The sequence below is a fragment of the Ranitomeya variabilis genome, chromosome 8, assembly GCF_051348905.1.
Source record: "Ranitomeya variabilis isolate aRanVar5 chromosome 8, aRanVar5.hap1, whole genome shotgun sequence".
Classification (NCBI taxonomy): Eukaryota; Metazoa; Chordata; class Amphibia; order Anura; family Dendrobatidae; genus Ranitomeya; species Ranitomeya variabilis.
Genome location: NC_135239.1, coordinates 12,852,743 through 12,870,450, shown reverse-complemented (window position 1 = coordinate 12,870,450; position 17,708 = coordinate 12,852,743). Strand labels below are relative to the sequence as shown.

The following is a 17,708-nucleotide window of genomic DNA, read 5'->3' as shown; positions in this document are numbered from 1 at the left end:
GAAGAAAAGGAGAGAAGGATGGGAGGAAGAAAAGGAGAGAAGGATGGGAGGAAGGAAAGGAGAGAAGGATGGGAGGAAGGAAAGGAGAGAAGGATGGGAGGAAGAAAAGGAGAGAAGGATGGGAGGAAGAAAAGGAGAGAAGGATGGGAGGAAGAAAAGGAGAGCAGGATGGGAGGAAGAAAAGGAGAGAAGGATGTGAGGAAGAAAAGGAGAGAAGTAAGGAAGGAGAGAGGAAAGGAAGGAAGAAAAGGAGAAAATAGGGAAGGAGGGAGAGAAGGAAGAAAAGGAGATAAGAGGAATGGAAGAAAAGGAGAAAAGGATGGAAGGAAGAAAAGGAGAGAAGGAAGGAGAGATGAAAGGAAGGAAGAAAAGGAGAAAAGAGGGAAGGAGGGAGAGAAGGAAGAAAATGAGAGAAGGAAGAAAAGGAGATAAGAAGGATGGAAGGTAGTAATGGAGAGGGATGGATAAAAAGAGAAGGATGGAAGGAAGAAAAGGAGAGAAGGAAGGAGGGAAGAAAAGAGGGAAGGAGTGAGAGAACAAAGAAAATGAGAGAAGGAAGGAGTGAAGGAAGAAAAGGAGGGAAGTTAGGAAGGAGGGATGAAAGGAAGGAAGAAAAAGAGAAAAGAGGGAAGGAGGGAGAGAAGGAAGAAAAGTAGTGAAGGAAATTAAAGGAGAGAAGAAGGAAGGGGGAAGGATGGAAGAAAAGGAGGGAAAGGGGGATGGAAGGAAGAACTTGGAAAAAAAGGGAAGGATTTATGGAAGAAAAGGAGAGAAGGGAAGAATGGAATAAAGAGTAGGTGAAAAGGAAGGGAGGGTTGAAAGGAAGGAAGAAGAGTGAGGGGAAAAAGGGTGGATGGAAGGGGAGAGAAGTGAAAGGACCGACAGAAGGAAAGAAAAGAAGGCAGGAAGGAAAGCATGTCGGAAGTAATTATAGGGAGGAACTAGGAAACAAAGATGGAAACAAATGGACAAAGATAGAATGAGATTGATGTAGAACAGAAATTGTAAAGAGAGGAATCAATTGATCAATCGATCAGCAGACTGGTGCCTGCAGGACTTATTTTTATTTGAGTGGGCACCATGTGATGCATTTCATCTACAGTGGAAATACATAGTTGCCCCCAGTGTCCTGTTCTGATTCTTGCTGGGTTTCAGTTGTCAGATCTAAGATCAGCAGCAGAAGAAAATGGGAGTGAAAACAAAAGCACAAAAAAAATGAGAAATCCCCCAATCATGAAGGGACTAATGAGGGTCTCTTCTTTGGACTTTTCTTTGGGTTTTCCTTTCTTCCTTTCCTGAATTGACAACAAGCTGATCACAAATATCTTGGAACAGCCAGCGATCAGCTGTGATCTGAAGGCAAACCTGTCAGCAACTGTGCAATTTGCCTGCAGCGCCACCACTGGAGAAATGAAGCATTGCACCTTGTCCATTCCTATCAATGAGTTGTGTATAATGCAGGAGAGGACAGGTCGTCCAGAGAGGCACTCTACGCAACTAATTTGGATTTTAGTGGAGGACCCCATCTATTAATTTTGAGTTTTGTTAATAGGGAGCATGAAAATGGGTTTTTATAAACTGGACAACCCCTTGAATATCTTTTTTCTGGCAGCAGGTGCTAGTACTTGTCTGCAGCAATGTGTTTTTATCCTGTGTGCTTCCGACCTGCTGCACCTACCGAACAATGAACAAATATATTGTAATATATGTTAATAAATATCTGTATGCAAATCACCACCGGATACAAACAGATGAATATCTCTCCCCCGGAGATGCGGAGCTCCAAGTGCGATGTAACGTCATTATTATCACCAGGTCCCCGCTCATTCCTGCCGGAGTCATCGGGAGTGGCAGAGGTGGAGGCGCTGAAATATTAAACGTGAAATCAACAAATTGTGGATGTATCCGTGTGGTCGGGGGGAAAAAAAGACAATTTACCCTTTCATACATGGGGATAATAGCATCCTGTGCTGGACCATCAGTGTAGAGGCATTTCAGCCTATGGATATAGCAGAGCTGAAGGGCTCATTTGCCACACTGGGGCTTTCTTGCACCTCCTTGGCGGGACACCGATAATATTGCAGTATCAAAGTGTCACGGGTTCCTTCTCCGGTATCACACAATCAACAGAGCAAGAGAATAGTGAACAATTCCAAAACCTTTATTAAGGCAAAACACGAAAGGTCCATATATACGATCCATCACACAAAGGATTAAATATTCCAGAACACGAATGCAGTTCAGTTACAGAATAAAAGTCCAACAATCCCGCACAGAGGATAACAGTCCATATTCCCTTCTTTCTCTCTGAAGTGCTCTTCACATCAAGGTTCCACACAAGACTGATCAATGTGTCTCACCTCCCTGATATTTACAAGTCTCCCCCCTCATTCACAGGCCAGGAGGGGGAAGGACTCAGGGGCTCATTGTTTCAACAAGCTAGGTCAACATGTCATTAGCATATTAGCAAACAACATTATTCACTGACCCTGTGGAGAGATAACAATACAGAACTGTGGGGAGAATATCAGATGGCAAATAACAACTCATCCTACACAATACAGTAACACCATGATAATCAGTAAAATAGAAATATACACAAAAATGATACCCACATAGCATATCACACCATCAGAACCTCTCCCCCCTCATAATAAGTGAGCACGCCATTAGGTCTACATAGACCTCTGGCCTGCTCACTTTAGTCCTAATTGCTCAATAGTTTATAGTTCCTTGTACAGTGGCAGGGGTTGCAATAATCATGAGCACTTGTCCATAAATTCCCGGGTCCTGGCTTTATGGCCATACCAGGCTTTTTAACTGGACTGGGCCATTCGCTGATGTTCATTAGCCAAGGTAGCTAGCTGGGCGAGACAGTCTCTGAACTCTAGAATGTAGGGAATGATGGGCGTTACGGTATCTGCGATATCTCCCTCCAATTGTTCTTTCAGAAGAAGGAGAGGCCCACGGACCTTCTGCTCCCACAAAATGACTTTGCAACTCCCCAATGTCATTTCCAAGAAGGATATCTGCAGGAAGTCCTCCCATAACGCCAATCCAACACAGTTTTTCTCCAAAACCGAAATCCAAACGTACCAAAGCTCTCTGTATATATTTACGGACACCCCCCGCCAGGACAATGCGAATTCCCGGGCCCTGGTGAATTGCCTCGGGTCGAACCACACGGGGGTCAGCGATAGTCAGGAATGCCCCCGTGTCTCTTAATCCCAACACTTTGTATCCATCAATTAAGACATCCTGCAGGTGGCAATGCCGTTGCTGTGTATTTCTGATGGACAAAGGCCGCAGTCCGTACACTCCAGGAGGGGTATCTATGGTGCCGTGGTCAGTGGTCCACTCTGGTGGGGGTGGTGGTAGCTCTTCCTTAGGCGGGATGGAGTGCACAAGATGCACTGGACGAGGTGGGGCTCCCTCCGAATCCTTGAGGGACAGCCAGACTGCAAATGTCCAGGTTGCCCACAACCGTAACATCTCCTCTCTGTGATACCCCCAGGTCGTGCTCTGAACTGTTGGGGCCCAGGATTGTGACCTGTGATTGTCATCGGCCTGCGGCTGGGTGGAGGGGCAGATATCGGAGGGGGATGGGGTGCGGGAGAAGGCCGTGGTTCATTGTCTAGAAGCCTCCTCCATCGCGGTCGGATAGTAAGGGCTTCATCGGCCAGGGCTGCAGCTCTATCCATGGTGCACGGCGTGCGCTCCCGGACCCATTCCCGTACCTCTGCGGGGCACTTGGCAAGAAATTGTTCTATAAGGAACGCCTGTATAACATCTTCCACAGTAAAGGCATTTTCTGCTTCCAGCCATCTCTGACATGCCTGAGACATCTTATGTGCATACATCCTAAACGATCCCCCCGTAGTGAATGGGAGGTCTCGGAACTTGGCCCTATACGAGTCTGGGGTGATAGCATGGTAATCCAGGATAGTCTGCTTTACAATGTTATAATCCCGATTACGCTGTGAGTCAATGGTTCAGTAAGCCTCCGCCAGGCTACCGCTCAGGAGTCCCACTAACAAACGCATCCAGCCAGAGTGGGGCACCTCTATCACAGCACACTGCTGCTCAAAGTCCTTGAAGAACCCCTCCACATCTCCAGAAGCCTCATCAAATGGCTTAAACTCTGTCCGGGTGATCCGTACAGGCTCCCGGATCATTGAGTTTACATTCCACATTGCGTTACTCCCTCTTTCAAGCTCCATTGCTTCTTGTCTCCGCTGTGCCCGGCGGGCAGCCTCCTCCTTGTACTCCTGAGAGACGCCTGGGCCCAGAACCGCCATCTCTTCTTCGTACCACACCACCCACTGGCTTTTTGGGGTGGGGGTCCTCGTCTCCAGTGCTCGTCCTTCAGACATATGGGAGTAGGTGGTCTGGCTAGCACCCACCAGTAGATCGATTTAAGGCCTCTTTAGTCAGTCCCTGGTAGTTCAGGCCCAGGTCTCTGGCTCTCTCCTGTAAACTGGATACAGTCCAATTTCTATACTCACTCTGTGTGTGTGGTTCTCCATTAGGTTACGCTCTGTTGATCCCGCTGCTGCCACCAGTTGTCACGGGTTCCTTCTCCGGTATCACACAATCAACAGAGCAAGAGAATAGTGAACAATTCCAAAACCTTTATTTAGGAAAACACGAAAGGTCCATATATATGATCCATCACACAAAGGATTAAATATTCCAGAACACGAATGCAGTTCGGTTACAAAATAAAAGTCCAACAATCCAGCACAGAGGATAACAGTCCATATTCCCTTCTTTCTCTCTGATATGCTCTTCACACCAAGGTTCCACACAAGACTGATCAATGTGTCTCACCTCCCTGATATTTACAAGTCTCCCCCCCTCATTCACAGGCCAGGAGGGGGAAGGTCTCAGGGTCTCATTGTTTCAACAAGCTAGGTCAACATGTCATTAGCATATTAGCAAACAACATTATTCACTGACCCTGTGGAGAGATAACAATACAGAACTGTGGGGAGAATATCAGATGGCAAATAACAACTCATCCTACAAGATCCAGTAACACCATGATAATCAGTAAAATAGAAATATACACAAAAAATATACACAAAAATGATACCCACATAGCATATCACACCATCACACAAAGTAACTTATACCAGGCGACAAGTTTAGCGCTGCTACATCTGGAATTTGTGGTGCAGGAAGGTTGGGATCACTCACAGGGGCCAATTTATCATCACACTTTTGCCTTTTTTTCATGGTGTAAAATTGGTTCTAATATTGACTTTTTTAAATTTCCACTTTTTTATTTATTATATGATTTGCACCTTTTTAGGTTTATTTTACTTGGCTACATCTTTTTTTGTTTTTGTTTTAGCCAAATTCATATTTTGCAGCTTTTTAAAATGTTGCAATTTGTTTTTGCGCAATTCTACTCCAGGGCCTTGAGGAGCATCAAATCTTTCTGATTTTACTTTTGTGCACTTGAAGATTAATGTGTGACATTTTAAAGCTTATTGAAAGGATAGTGCAACTTTTTCCTATAAAACGGTGGGAAGAAAATAGCAAAAGAGACAAACTATGGGCTCCATTAATTTTTGTATTTACGCCTTTTTGTTTTCTTAATTTTTTGTTGTTTTTAGCCTATTTTTGAATTGCGGCAAATTCTTCATTTAATTTGCGTTTTTTTTTTAATAGTCTGTTTATGTGTTCACCTATGTCTTTGGGTTTTTTTATGTTTATCATTTGGGCATGGTTTCTGTTTTCCTGATCTTACCGGACAGTTCAACTTTTTAAAAAGTCACAACATTTTTGTTTAAACAAACCGGTCACATAAAAAAAGCCAAAAAAAAGTATTAACCTGCAGATAGAGTGATTTTATGTGCACCTGGATTTTTTTTTTGCACAAATTTTGGCAAAATTTTCAGAACATGCAACGTTTTGGCACAAAGAACATGAACGGATACCCGTGACAAAAAGAAAAGTGACCTAACCCCCTCCCCCGACAAACGTTAAATAGGGCCCACAGTGTTTGATATATTGGTGAAAATTCCAATAAACTTTCGGCCTGATTCATCATTTGCATCTTTTTTTAGCTTTCTTTTTGTTGTCTTGCAAAGGTTTTGCAACAAATTCTTCAACAATTCAGGAATTTTGCCTGAAATAAAAAATGGTCTTTGTTTTAGCATCTCTTGTACCGTTTAAGTTCAAAAGGTCACATGTTATGCTTAAAATGTCACAAAATCTGCAGGGAAAATAAATAAAAAAAGACGTACGTCACTCTAGTAGGGTACCGGAGTACATTTGCAGCAGTGACTGATGAATAATCTCCAAATATCTGGAAACCCAAAACCCAGCCCACAATGACGCGCATACAAAATGTAAACAGGTGAACACATGTAAAATAGACTTAAGTGCAAATTAAAAGATGACCAGCAAGGAAAAGCAGTGAAGAACCAGAGGAACATGACAGAATTTTTCACATTTAAATTCAGCATATAAAGTGCCATTTGTGTCCAACTGGACCATACTACAAACAGGGCAACCCCAAAACATAGAGCCCGTTATTAGCCTCAGCTCACCTTACATTGCAGGCTAGCACAATGGTATTATCTTCTACTCCATTCACAGCCAAAGCTGCATCTAGAGTCCAGCTCCTTTCTGCTTACCGTTGACCTCCGTTTTGACCGTGCTCTGCTAATTTGTCAGATGTGGCCTTTGCACCACGCAGCTCTGGATTGGAGGACAAGACCTGATGTAATTCTAGAAAACAAACAAAAGTTTGTTAAAGGGGACATACCTCTTTTTATATCATTTCCAGCCTGTCTGATTGCATTAGGAAACCCCTTGTGCTCAGATGTTACCACCGAGCGGCGGCCAGCTATGTAATGCACGGACGGGCAGGATCCTTCAGAGTGACAGCTCCTCAACGGCTCTCGGGTCGGATCTCTGAGTCGGGTACTTCTTTGTGCCCTTTAAATACAATATATTGGACACCGTATCTTTAAGAAGCAGCTGATATTTATTCAGTGAGACTTCCCTTTTTTGTAAATCCTTTCCAGAACGAGTTACATTTGTAATGTGTATAAATAAATATGTATCTCCGCGCGTCCCTCATTCCATGCAGTGGAGAGTTTTATTTTTCAGAGCTCGATGTATTGGAGCGTTTGACCTTTCGCGGAGCCTCCGAACACAGAGGGAAGATGACATTGTTGTCTTGGTGGAGCGCGTAGGAAATAAAGAACCTGAACAAAATGAGAGATGGAGAAAAGATTCCAATCTTACAGAGAAGATGCCGGCGATGCTGAGCGTGTCCCTTCTATCGGGGAATAAGAACTTGTATCTTCTTAAAGGGGAAGTCAAAATACATTCTAGCATGAGACGCTACCAGGAGAGATTTTAGAAAAATGCCTCTCCGATGTTTTAGGGTACTGGTTGGGGGTCCAGGTTCCCTTTCAGGGTACGGTTACAAGTATCAGATATTCTACTAGTTCTCTGCCTGTGTGTGGTGCATCAGCACTAAATAGTCTAAGTTGGTGAGGAAAAATATAGGCATAAATTAAATTTGTGGGATCAAAAAATTGGCATGTGCATATGTTTTTACCCCTTTTGCAACAAAGCCCCTAAAAATTTCTGGTCCATGCAATTCTCTTCGTAAGTCCCATGATAGATTTAGAGCATAAAATGGGGACTGAGAAGACAAAATGGATCCCGATTTCCCACAAGACCAAAATTGAATTTTTGGCCACCAAGGTAAACACTACGTCTAGCTCCAAACCAACACAGCTCATCACCCCAAGAACACCACCCCCACAGTAAAACATGGTGGTGGCAGCATCATGTTGTGGGATGTTTTTGGCAGCAGAGACCGGGACAATGGTGAGAGTTGAGGAGAAGATGGATGGTGCGAAATACAGGGATATTCGTGAGCAAAACCTGTTTCAGTCCGTCAGTAATTTGAGACTAGGATGGAGGTGAATACTTTTGCAAGCCATATATAGTGGCTTGCAAAAGTATTCACCTCCTTGGCATTTTTCGTGTATTGCTACCACACAACCTGGAATTTCACTGGTATTTGTGAGTATTTTCATCAGTTCATGTAAATTATATATATATCACTCCAACGAGAAGTGATATTACAGGGAATGTCTCCAGGACGTGCAGAGGAGGTGAGATCACGTGATGGCGGTTAGGAGAGGGATATCTGACTGATGGCTTCCATTCTCTGTAATGATAGAGGTAATGGGCTGTGTCATAAAGCACTTCCATTTTTTATTATCTATAATATTCCAGTCTATGTATTTTTTGTTTATTTTTCTAGATTTTATGTTTCATCTCTTGCGGCTTTTGTGATACTCCTCTGATTTTAACGCCCATATTACTTCTTAGATGACAAACGCTAAGAAAACTGCTTAACAGAGCATATGAGCTAGAAAAAGAGAATATAATGTAAATAGAAGTAGATAACTAATACACAGATAGGAAATGAAGACACAGAGAAAGAGATTATAATATTTATCAAATATAAATACAAAATAGATTTTTTAGATTCATTTTATGGATATTCAATACAATGACTAATTCGCAAAAAGATAAGATTGATAAATTAGATTTATGGGAATTAGGATATTAGGCAGACGCTTAAATATGAGACAGACAAAGGGATATACGATAATATAAATTGAAAACTTATAAATAACAAATAAAAAATAGATAAATTATTAAATGGATATTTGAAGTAAAGATTTTCTTATGGCTCACCTGGTGTCGTTGTATATCAGGATGAGCAGCACGGACCGGAAGTGATGGTGCACTAAAGTACTGCAGAGCTAGATATGCTGGACAGCACATGGAACAGTGTCATGATTCTCAATGGCGAGAGAACATAGCCCAGCATATATGAGAACTAGCTCTTGGAAGATGGAAACTATACTGACCATGAACTAAACCTGCCGCACAACTAGAAGTGGCCGGGTAGCATGCCTACGTTTTTTTATCCCTAGATGCCCAGCGCCAGCCGGAGAACTACCTAATCCTAGCAGAGGAAAAGACAGTCCTGGCTCACCTCTAGAGAAATTTTCCCAAAAGGCAGACAGAGGCCCCCACATATATTGGCGGTGATGTTAGATGAAATGACAAACGTAGTATGAAAATAGGTTTAGCAAAAATCGAGGTCCGCTTACTAGATAGCAAGAAGACAGAAAGGGCACTTTCATGGTCAGCAGAAAACCCTATCAAAACACCATCCAGAAATTACTTTAAGACTCTAGCATTAACTCATAACACCAGAGTGGCAATTTCCGCTCACAAGAGCTTTCCAGACACAGTAACGAAACAGCAGCTGTGAACAGGAACAAAATGCAAAAACACACAAGGACAAAAGTCCAACTTAGCTGGGAGTTGTCTAGTAGCAGGAACATGCACAGAAAGGCTTCTGATTACATTGTTGACCGGCATGAAACTGACAGAGGAGCAAGGTTATATAGCGACTCCCACATCCTGATAGGAGCAGGTGAACAGAGGGGATGATGCACACAAGTACAATTCCACAAGTGGCCACCGGGGGAGCCCAGAATCCAATTTCACAACAGTACCCCCCCCTCAAGGAGGGGGCACAGAACCCTCACCAGAACCACCAGGGCGATCAGGATGAGCCCTATGAAAGGCACGGACAAGATCGGAGGCATGAACATCAGAGGCAGTGACCCAAGAATTATCCTCCTGACCGTATCCCTTCCATTTGACCAGATACTGGAGTTTCCGTCTGGAAACACTAGAGTCCAAGATCTTTTCCACAATGTACTCCAACTCACCCTCAACCAACACCGGAGCAGGAGGCTCAACGGAAGGCACAGCCGGTACCTCATACCTGCGCAACAATGACCGATGAAAAACATTATGAATCGAAAAGGATGCAGGGAGGTCCAAACGGAAGGACACAGGGTTAAGAATCTCCAATATCTTGTACGGGCCGATGAACCGAGGCTTAAACTTAGGAGAAGAAACCCTCATAGGGACAAAACGAGAAGACAACCACACCAAGTCCCCAACACAAAGCCGAGGACCAACACGACGACGGCGGTTGGCAAAAAGCTGAGTCTTCTCCTGGGACAACTTCAAATTGTCCACCACCTGCCCCCAAATCTGATGCAACCTCTCCACCACAGCATCCACTCCAGGACAATCCGAAGATTCCACTTGACCGGAGGAAAATCGAGGATGAAACCCCGAATTACAGAAAAACGGGGACACCAAGGTGGCAGAGCTGGCCCGATTATTGAGGGCGAACTCCGCCAAAGGCAAAAAAGCAACCCAATCATCCTGATCCGCAGACACAAAACACCTCAAATATGTCTCCAAGGTCTGATTAGTCCGCTCGGTCTGGCCATTAGTCTGAGGATGGAAAGCAGACGAAAAAGACAAATCTATGCCCATCCTAGCACAGAATGCCCGCCAAAATCTAGACACGAATTGGGTCCCTCTGTCAGAAACGATATTCTCCGGAATACCATGCAAACGAACAACATTTTGAAAAAACAGAGGAACCAACTCGGAAGAAGAAGGCAACTTAGGCAAGGGAACCAGATGGACCATCTTAGAGAAACGGTCACACACCACCCAGATGACAGACATCTTATGAGAAACAGGCAGATCCGAAATAAAATCCATCGAGATGTGCGTCCAAGGCCTCTTCGGGATAGGCAAGGGTAACAACAATCCACTAGCCCGAGAACAACAAGGCTTGGCCCGAGCACAAACGTCACAAGACTGCACAAAGCCTCGCACATCTCGTGACAGGGAAGGCCACCAGAAGGACCTTGCCACCAAATCCCTGGTACCAAAGATTCCAGGATGACCTGCCAACGCAGAAGAATGAACCTCAGAGATGACTCTACTGGTCCAATCATCAGGAACAAACAGTCTACCAGGTGGGCAACGATCAGGTCTATCCGCCTGAAACTCCTGCAAGGCCCGCTGCAGGTCTGGAGAAACGGCAGACAATATCACTCCATCTTTAAGGATACCTGTGGGCTCAGAATTACCAGGGGAGTCAGGCTCAAAACTCCTAGAAAGGGCATCCGCCTTAACATTCTTAGAACCCGGTAGGTAAGACACCACAAAATTAAACCGAGAGAAAAACAACGACCAGCGCGCCTGTCTAGGATTCAGGCGCCTGGCAGACTCAAGGTAAATTAAATTTTTGTGGTCAGTCAATACCACCACCTGATGTCTGGCCCCCTCAAGCCAGTGACGCCACTCCTCAAAAGCCCACTTCATGGCCAAAAGCTCCCGATTCCCAATATCATAATTCCGCTCGGCGGGCGAAAATTTACGGGAAAAAAAAGCACAAGGTCTCATCACGGAGCAGTCGGAACTTCTCTGCGACAACACCGCCCCAGCTCCGATTTCAGAAGCGTCGACCTCAACCTGAAAAGGAAGAGCAACATCAGGCTGACGCAACACTGGGGCGGAAGAAAAGCGGCGCTTGAGCTCCCGAAAGGCCTCCACAGCATCAGGGGACCAATCAGCAACATCAGCACCCTTCTTAGTCAAATCAGTCAATGGTTTTACAACATCAGAAAAACCAGCAATAAATCGACGATAAAAGTTAGCAAAGCCCAAAAATTTCTGAAGACTCTTAAGAGAAGAGGGTTGCGTCCAATCACCAATAGCCTGAACCTTGACAGGATCCATCTCGATGGAAGAGGGGGAAAAAATGTATCCCAAGAAGGAAATCTTTTGAACCCCAAAAACACACTTAGAACCCTTCACACACAAGGAATTAGACCGCAAAACCTGAAAAACCCTCCTGACCTGCTGGACATGAGAGTCCCAGTCATCCGAAAAAATCAGAATATCATCCAGATACACAATCATAAATTTGTCCAAATAATCGCGGAAAATGTCATGCATAAAGGACTGGAAGACTGAAGGGGCATTTGAAAGACCAAAAGGCATCACCAAATACTCAAAATGGCCCTCGGGCGTATTAAATGCGGTTTTCCACTCATCCCCCTGCTTGATTCGCACCAAATTATACGCCCCACGGAGATCAATCTTAGAGAACCACTTGGCCCCCTTTATACGAGCAAACAAATCAGTAAGCAGTGGTAACGGATATTGATATTTAACCGTGATTTTATTCAAAAGTCGATAATCAATACACGGCCTCAAAGAGCCGTCTTTCTTAGACACAAAGAAAAAACCGGCTCCTAAGGGAGATGACGAAGGACGAATATGTCCCTTTTCCAAGGACTCCTTTATATATTCTCGCATAGCCGCGTGTTCAGGCACAGACAGATTAAATAAACGACCCTTAGGGTATTTACTACCCGGGATCAAGTCTATGGCACAATCGCACTCCCGGTGCGGAGGTAGTGAACCAACCTTGGGTTCTTCAAAAACGTCACGAAAGTCAGACAAGAATTCAGGAATCTCAGAGGGAATAGATGATGAAATGGAAACCAAAGGTACGTCCCCATGAGTTCCTTTACATCCCCAGCTTAACACAGACATAGCTCTCCAGTCGAGGACTGGGTTATGAGATTGCAGCCATGGCAATCCCAGCACCAAAACATCATGTAGATTATACAGCACCAGAAAGCGAATAACCTCCTGGTGATCCGGATTAACACGCATAGTCACTTGTGTCCAGTATTGTGGTTTATTACTAGCCAATGGGGTGGAGTCAATCCCTTTCAGAGGTATCGGAGCCTCCAATGGCTCCAAATCATACCCACAGCGTTTGGCAAAGGACCAATCCATAAGACTCAAAGCAGCGCCAGAGTCGACATAGGCGTCCGCGGTAATAGATGACAAAGAACAAATCAGGGTCACAGATAGAATAAACTTAGACTGTAAAGTGCTAATTGAAACAGACTTGTCAGGCTTCTTAGTACGCTTAAAGCATGCTGATATTACATGAGTTGAATCACCACAATAGAAGCACAACCCATTTTTTCGTCTAAAATTCTGCCGCTCGCTTCTGGACAGAATTCTATCACATTGCATATTTTCTGGCGTTTTCTCAGTAGACACCGCCAAATGGTGCACAGGTTTGCGCTCCCGCAGACGCCTATCGATCTGAATAGCCATCGTCATGGACTCATTCAGACTCGCAGGCACAGGGAACCCCACCATAACATCCTTAATGGCATCAGAGAGACCTTCTCTGAAAATCGCCGCCAGGGCGCACTCATTCCACTGAGTAAGCACAGACCATTTGCGGAATTTTTGGCAGTATATTTCAGCTTCATCTTGCCCCTGAGACAAGGACATCAAGGCCTTTTCCGCCTGAAGCTCTAAATGAGGTTCCTCATAAAGCAACCCCAAGGCCAGAAAAAACGCATCCACATTGAGCAACGCAGGATCCCCTGGTGCCAATGCAAAAGCCCAGTCTTGAGGGTCGCCCCGGAGCAAGGAAATTACAATCCTGACCTGCTGTGCAGGGTCTCCGGCAGAGCGAGACTTCAGGGACAAAAACAATTTGCAATTATTTTTAAAATTTTGAAAGTGAGATCTGTTGTGAATTTGGATTCTGGGCTCCCCCGGTGGCTACTGGTGGAATTGAACTGGTGTCTTCATCTTCTCTGTTCACCTGTTCCCATCAAGATGTGGGAGTCGCTATATAGCCTTGCTGCTCTGTTAGTTGCTTGCCGGTCAACAATGTTATCAGAAGCCTCTCTGTGCTTGTTCCTGCTCCTAGACAACTACTAGATAAGTTGGACTCTTGTCCATGTTTGTTTTTGCATTTTGTTCCAGTTCACAGCTGTAGTTTCGTTACTGTGTCTGGAAAGCTCTTGTGAACGGGAATTGCCACTCTGGTGTTATGAGTTAATGCCAGAGTTTTAAAGTAATTTCTGGATGGTGTTTTTTGATAGGGTTTTCAGCTGACCATGAAAGTGTCCTTTCTGTCTTCTGCTATGTAGTAAGTGGACCTCAAATTTGCTAAACCTATTTTCATACTACGTTTGTTATTTCATCTCAACTCACCGCCAATACATGTGGGGGGCCTCTGTCTCCTTTCGGGGTATTTCTCTAGAGGTGAGCTAGGACTAATATTTTCCTCTGCTAGCTTTATTTAGTCCTCCGGCTGGGCTGGGCATCTAGAATCAACGTAGGCATGCTACCCGGCCACTGCTAGTTGTGCGTTAGGTTTAGTTCATGGTCAGCTCAGTTCCCATCTTCCAAGAGCTAGTTCCTATATATGCTTATGCTATGTTCTCTTGCCATTGAGATCATGACAGTTTGACCGGCCCGCAAAGTGTTAATTGTTTGGGCTGAAGCAGGAGAAAAAGAAGTGTTGAAGGGAAATTTTTTTTTTTTTTTTTTTTCCCCCTCAGAGTTCTGCTGCCTAGCCCTTAATTGCTGTCTAGCTGCTTCTTACCTCCTCTTAACCCTTGAATGGCTTTGTGTCCACCTGTTTGTAATGGATCTTCAGAGTGTAACTGCAGGTTTGAATAAACTCGCCACGAAGGTACAAAATTTGCAAGATTTTGTTTGTCATGCACCTGTATCTGAGCGAGAATTCCTTTGCCGGAATTTTTCTCGGGGAATAGATCCGGGTTTCAGAATTTTCGAAATAATTGCAAATTATTTTTGTCTCTGAAATCTCGCTCTGCCGGAGACCCTGCACAGCAGGTCAGGATTGTGATTTCATTGCTCCGGGGCGACCCTCAAGACTGGGCTTTTTCATTGACACCAGGAGATCCTGCGTTGCTCAATGTGGATGCGTTTTTTCTGGCCTTGGGGTTGCTTTATGACGAACCTCATTTGGAGCTTCAGGCAGAAAAAACTTTGATGTCCCTATCTCAGGGGCAAGATGAAGCGGAAATTTACTGCCAAAGATTCCGTAAATGGTCTGTGCTTACTCAGTGGAATGAGTGCGCCCTGGCGGCGACTTTCAGAGAGGGTCTCTCTGATGCCATTAAGGATGTTATGGTGGGGCGTATAATTTGGTGCGAATCAGGCAGGGGGATGAGTGGAAAACCGCATTTAATACGCCCGAGGGCCACTTTGAGTATTTAGTGATGCCTTTTGGTCTTTCTAATGCTCCGTCAGTTTTCCAGTCCTTTATGCATGATATTTTTCGCGATTATTTGGATAAATTTATGATTGTGTATCTGGATGATATTCTGATTTTTTCAGATGACTGGGACTCTCATGTCCAGCAAGTCAGGAGGGTTTTTCAGGTTTTGCGGTCTAATTCTTTGTGTGTGAAGGGTTCTAAGTGTGTTTTTGGGGTACAGAGGATTTCCTTTTTGGGATATATTTTTTCCCCCTTTTCCATTGAAATGGATCCTGTCAAGGTTCAAGCTATTTGTGATTGGACGCAGCCCTCTTCTCTTAAGAGTCTTCAGAAATTTTTGGGCTTTGCTAACTTTTATCGTCGATTTATTGCTGGTTTTTCGGATATTGCTAAGCCATTGACCGATTTGACTAAGAAGGGTGCTGATGTTGCTGATTGGTCCCCTGATGCTGTGGAGGCCTTTCGGGAGCTTAAGCGCCGTTTTTCCTCTGCCCCTGTGTTGCGTCAGCCTGATGTTGCTCTACCTTTTCAGGTTGAGGTCGACGCTTCTGAGATCGGAGCTGGGGCAGTGTTGTCGCAGAAAAGTTCTGACTGCTCCGTGATGAGGCCTTGTGCCTTCTTTTCCCGTAAATTTTCGCCCGCTGAGCGGAATTATGATGTTGGGAATCGGGAGCTTTTGGCCATGAAGTGGGCTTTTGAGGAGTGGCGCCATTGGCTTGAGGGGGCCAGACATCAGGTGGTGGTATTGACTGACCACAAAAATTTGATTTATCTTGAGACCGCCAGGCGCCTGAATCCTAGACAGGCGCGCTGGTCATTATTTTTCTCTCGGTTTAATTTTGTGGTGTCATACCTACCGGGTTCTAAGAATATTAAGGCGGATGCCCTTTCTAGGAGTTTTGAGCCTGACTCGCCTGGTAACTCTGAGCCCACAGGTATCCTTAAGGATGGAGTGGTATTGTCAGCCGTTTCTCCAGACCTGCGGCGGGCCTTGCAGGAGTTTCAGGCGGAGAGACCTGATCGTTGCCCACCTGATAAACTGTTTGTTCCTGATGATTGGACCAGTAGAGTCATCTCTGAGGTTCATTCTTCTGCGTTGGCAGGTCATCCTGGCATTTTTGGTACCAGGGATTTGGTGGCAAGGTCCTTCTGGTGGCCTTCCCTGTCACGAGATGTGCGAGGCTTTGTGCAGTCTTGTGACGTTTGTGCTCGGGCCAAGCCTTGTTGTTCTCGGGCTAGTGGATTATTGTTGCCCTTGCCTATTCCTAAGAGGCCTTGGACGCACATCTCGATGGATTTTATTTCAGATCTGCCTGTTTCTCAGAAGATGTCTGTCATCTGGGTGGTGTGTGACCGTTTTTCTAAGATGGTCCATTTGGTTCCTCTGCCCAAGTTACCTTCTTCTTCCGAGTTGGTTCCTCTGTTTTTTCAAAATGTTGTTCGTTTGCATGGTATTCCTGAGAATATCGTTTCTGACAGAGGGACCCAATTCGTGTCTAGATTTTGGCGGGCATTCTGTGCTAGGATGGGCATAGATTTATCTTTTTCGTCCGCTTTCCATCCTCAGACGAATGGCCAGACCGAGCGGATTAATCAGACCCTGGAGACATATCTGAGGTGTTTTGTGTCTGCTGACCAGGATGATTGGGTTGCTTTTTTGCCATTGGCGGAGTTCGCTCTCAATAATCGGGCCAGCTCTGCCACTTTGGTGTCCCCGTTTTTCTGTAATTCGGGGTTTCATCCTCGATTTTCCTCTGGTCAGGTGGAATCTTCGGATTGTCCTGGAGTGGATGCTGTGGTGGAGAGATTGCATCAGATCTGGGGGCAGGTGGTGGACAATTTGAGGTTGTCCCAGGAGAAGACTCAGCTTTTTGCCAACCGCCACCGTCGTGTTGGTCCTCGGCTTTCTGTTGGGGATTTGGTGTGGTTGTCTTCTCGTTTTGTCCCTATGAGGGTCTCTTCTCCTAAGTTTAAGCCTCGGTTTATCGGCCCGTATAAGATATTGGAGATTCTTAACCCTGTTTCCTTCCGTTTGGACCTCCCTGCATCCTTTTCTATTCATAACGTTTTTCATCGGTCGTTATTGCGCAGGTATGAGGTGCCGGTTGTGCCTTCCGTTGAGCCTCCTGCTCCGGTGTTGGTTGAGGGTGAGTTGGAGTACGTTGTGGAGAAAATCTTGGACTCTCGTGTTTCCAGACGGAGACTCCAGTATCTGGTCAAGTGGAAGGGATACGGCCAGGAGGATAATTCTTGGGTGAATGCATCTGATGTTCATGCCTCCGATCTGGTTCGTGCCTTTCATAGGGCCCATCCTGATCGCCCTGGTGGTTCTGGTGAGGGTTCGGTGCCCCCTCCTTGAGGGGGGGGTACTGTTGTGAATTTGGATTCTGGGCTCCCCCGGTGGCTACTGGTGGAATTGAACTGGTGTCTTCATCTTCTCTGTTAACCTGTTCCCATCAAGATGTGGGAGTCGCTATATAGCCTTGCTGCTCTGTTAGTTGCTTGCCGGTCAACAATGTTATCAGAAGCCTCTCTGTGCTTGTTCCTGCTCCTAGACAACTACTAGATAAGTTGGACTCTTGTCCATGTTTGTTTTTGCATTTTGTTCCAGTTCACAGCTGTAGTTTCGTTACTGTGTCTGGAAAGCTCTTGTGAACGGGAATTGCCACTCTGGTGTTATGAGTTAATGCCAGAGTTTTAA

General features: G+C 45.1%; 1 protein-coding gene and 1 long non-coding RNA gene across 6 annotated transcripts in view; one reads left to right on the top strand and one right to left on the bottom strand.

Moving 5' to 3' along the window:
* Positions 1–17,708, top strand: part of ST6GALNAC3 (ST6 N-acetylgalactosaminide alpha-2,6-sialyltransferase 3) — a 207,845-nt gene that overhangs the window by 85,422 nt on the left and 104,715 nt on the right. The gene's annotated exons all lie outside the window — the stretch shown is intronic.
* LOC143788422 (uncharacterized) lies at positions 4,986–7,294 on the bottom strand. Its single transcript, XR_013218628.1, has 3 exons — positions 7,264–7,294; positions 6,561–6,741; positions 4,986–6,136 (listed from the first exon to the last, which is right to left on the bottom strand). It is a non-coding gene; the product is annotated as an uncharacterized LOC143788422 (long non-coding RNA).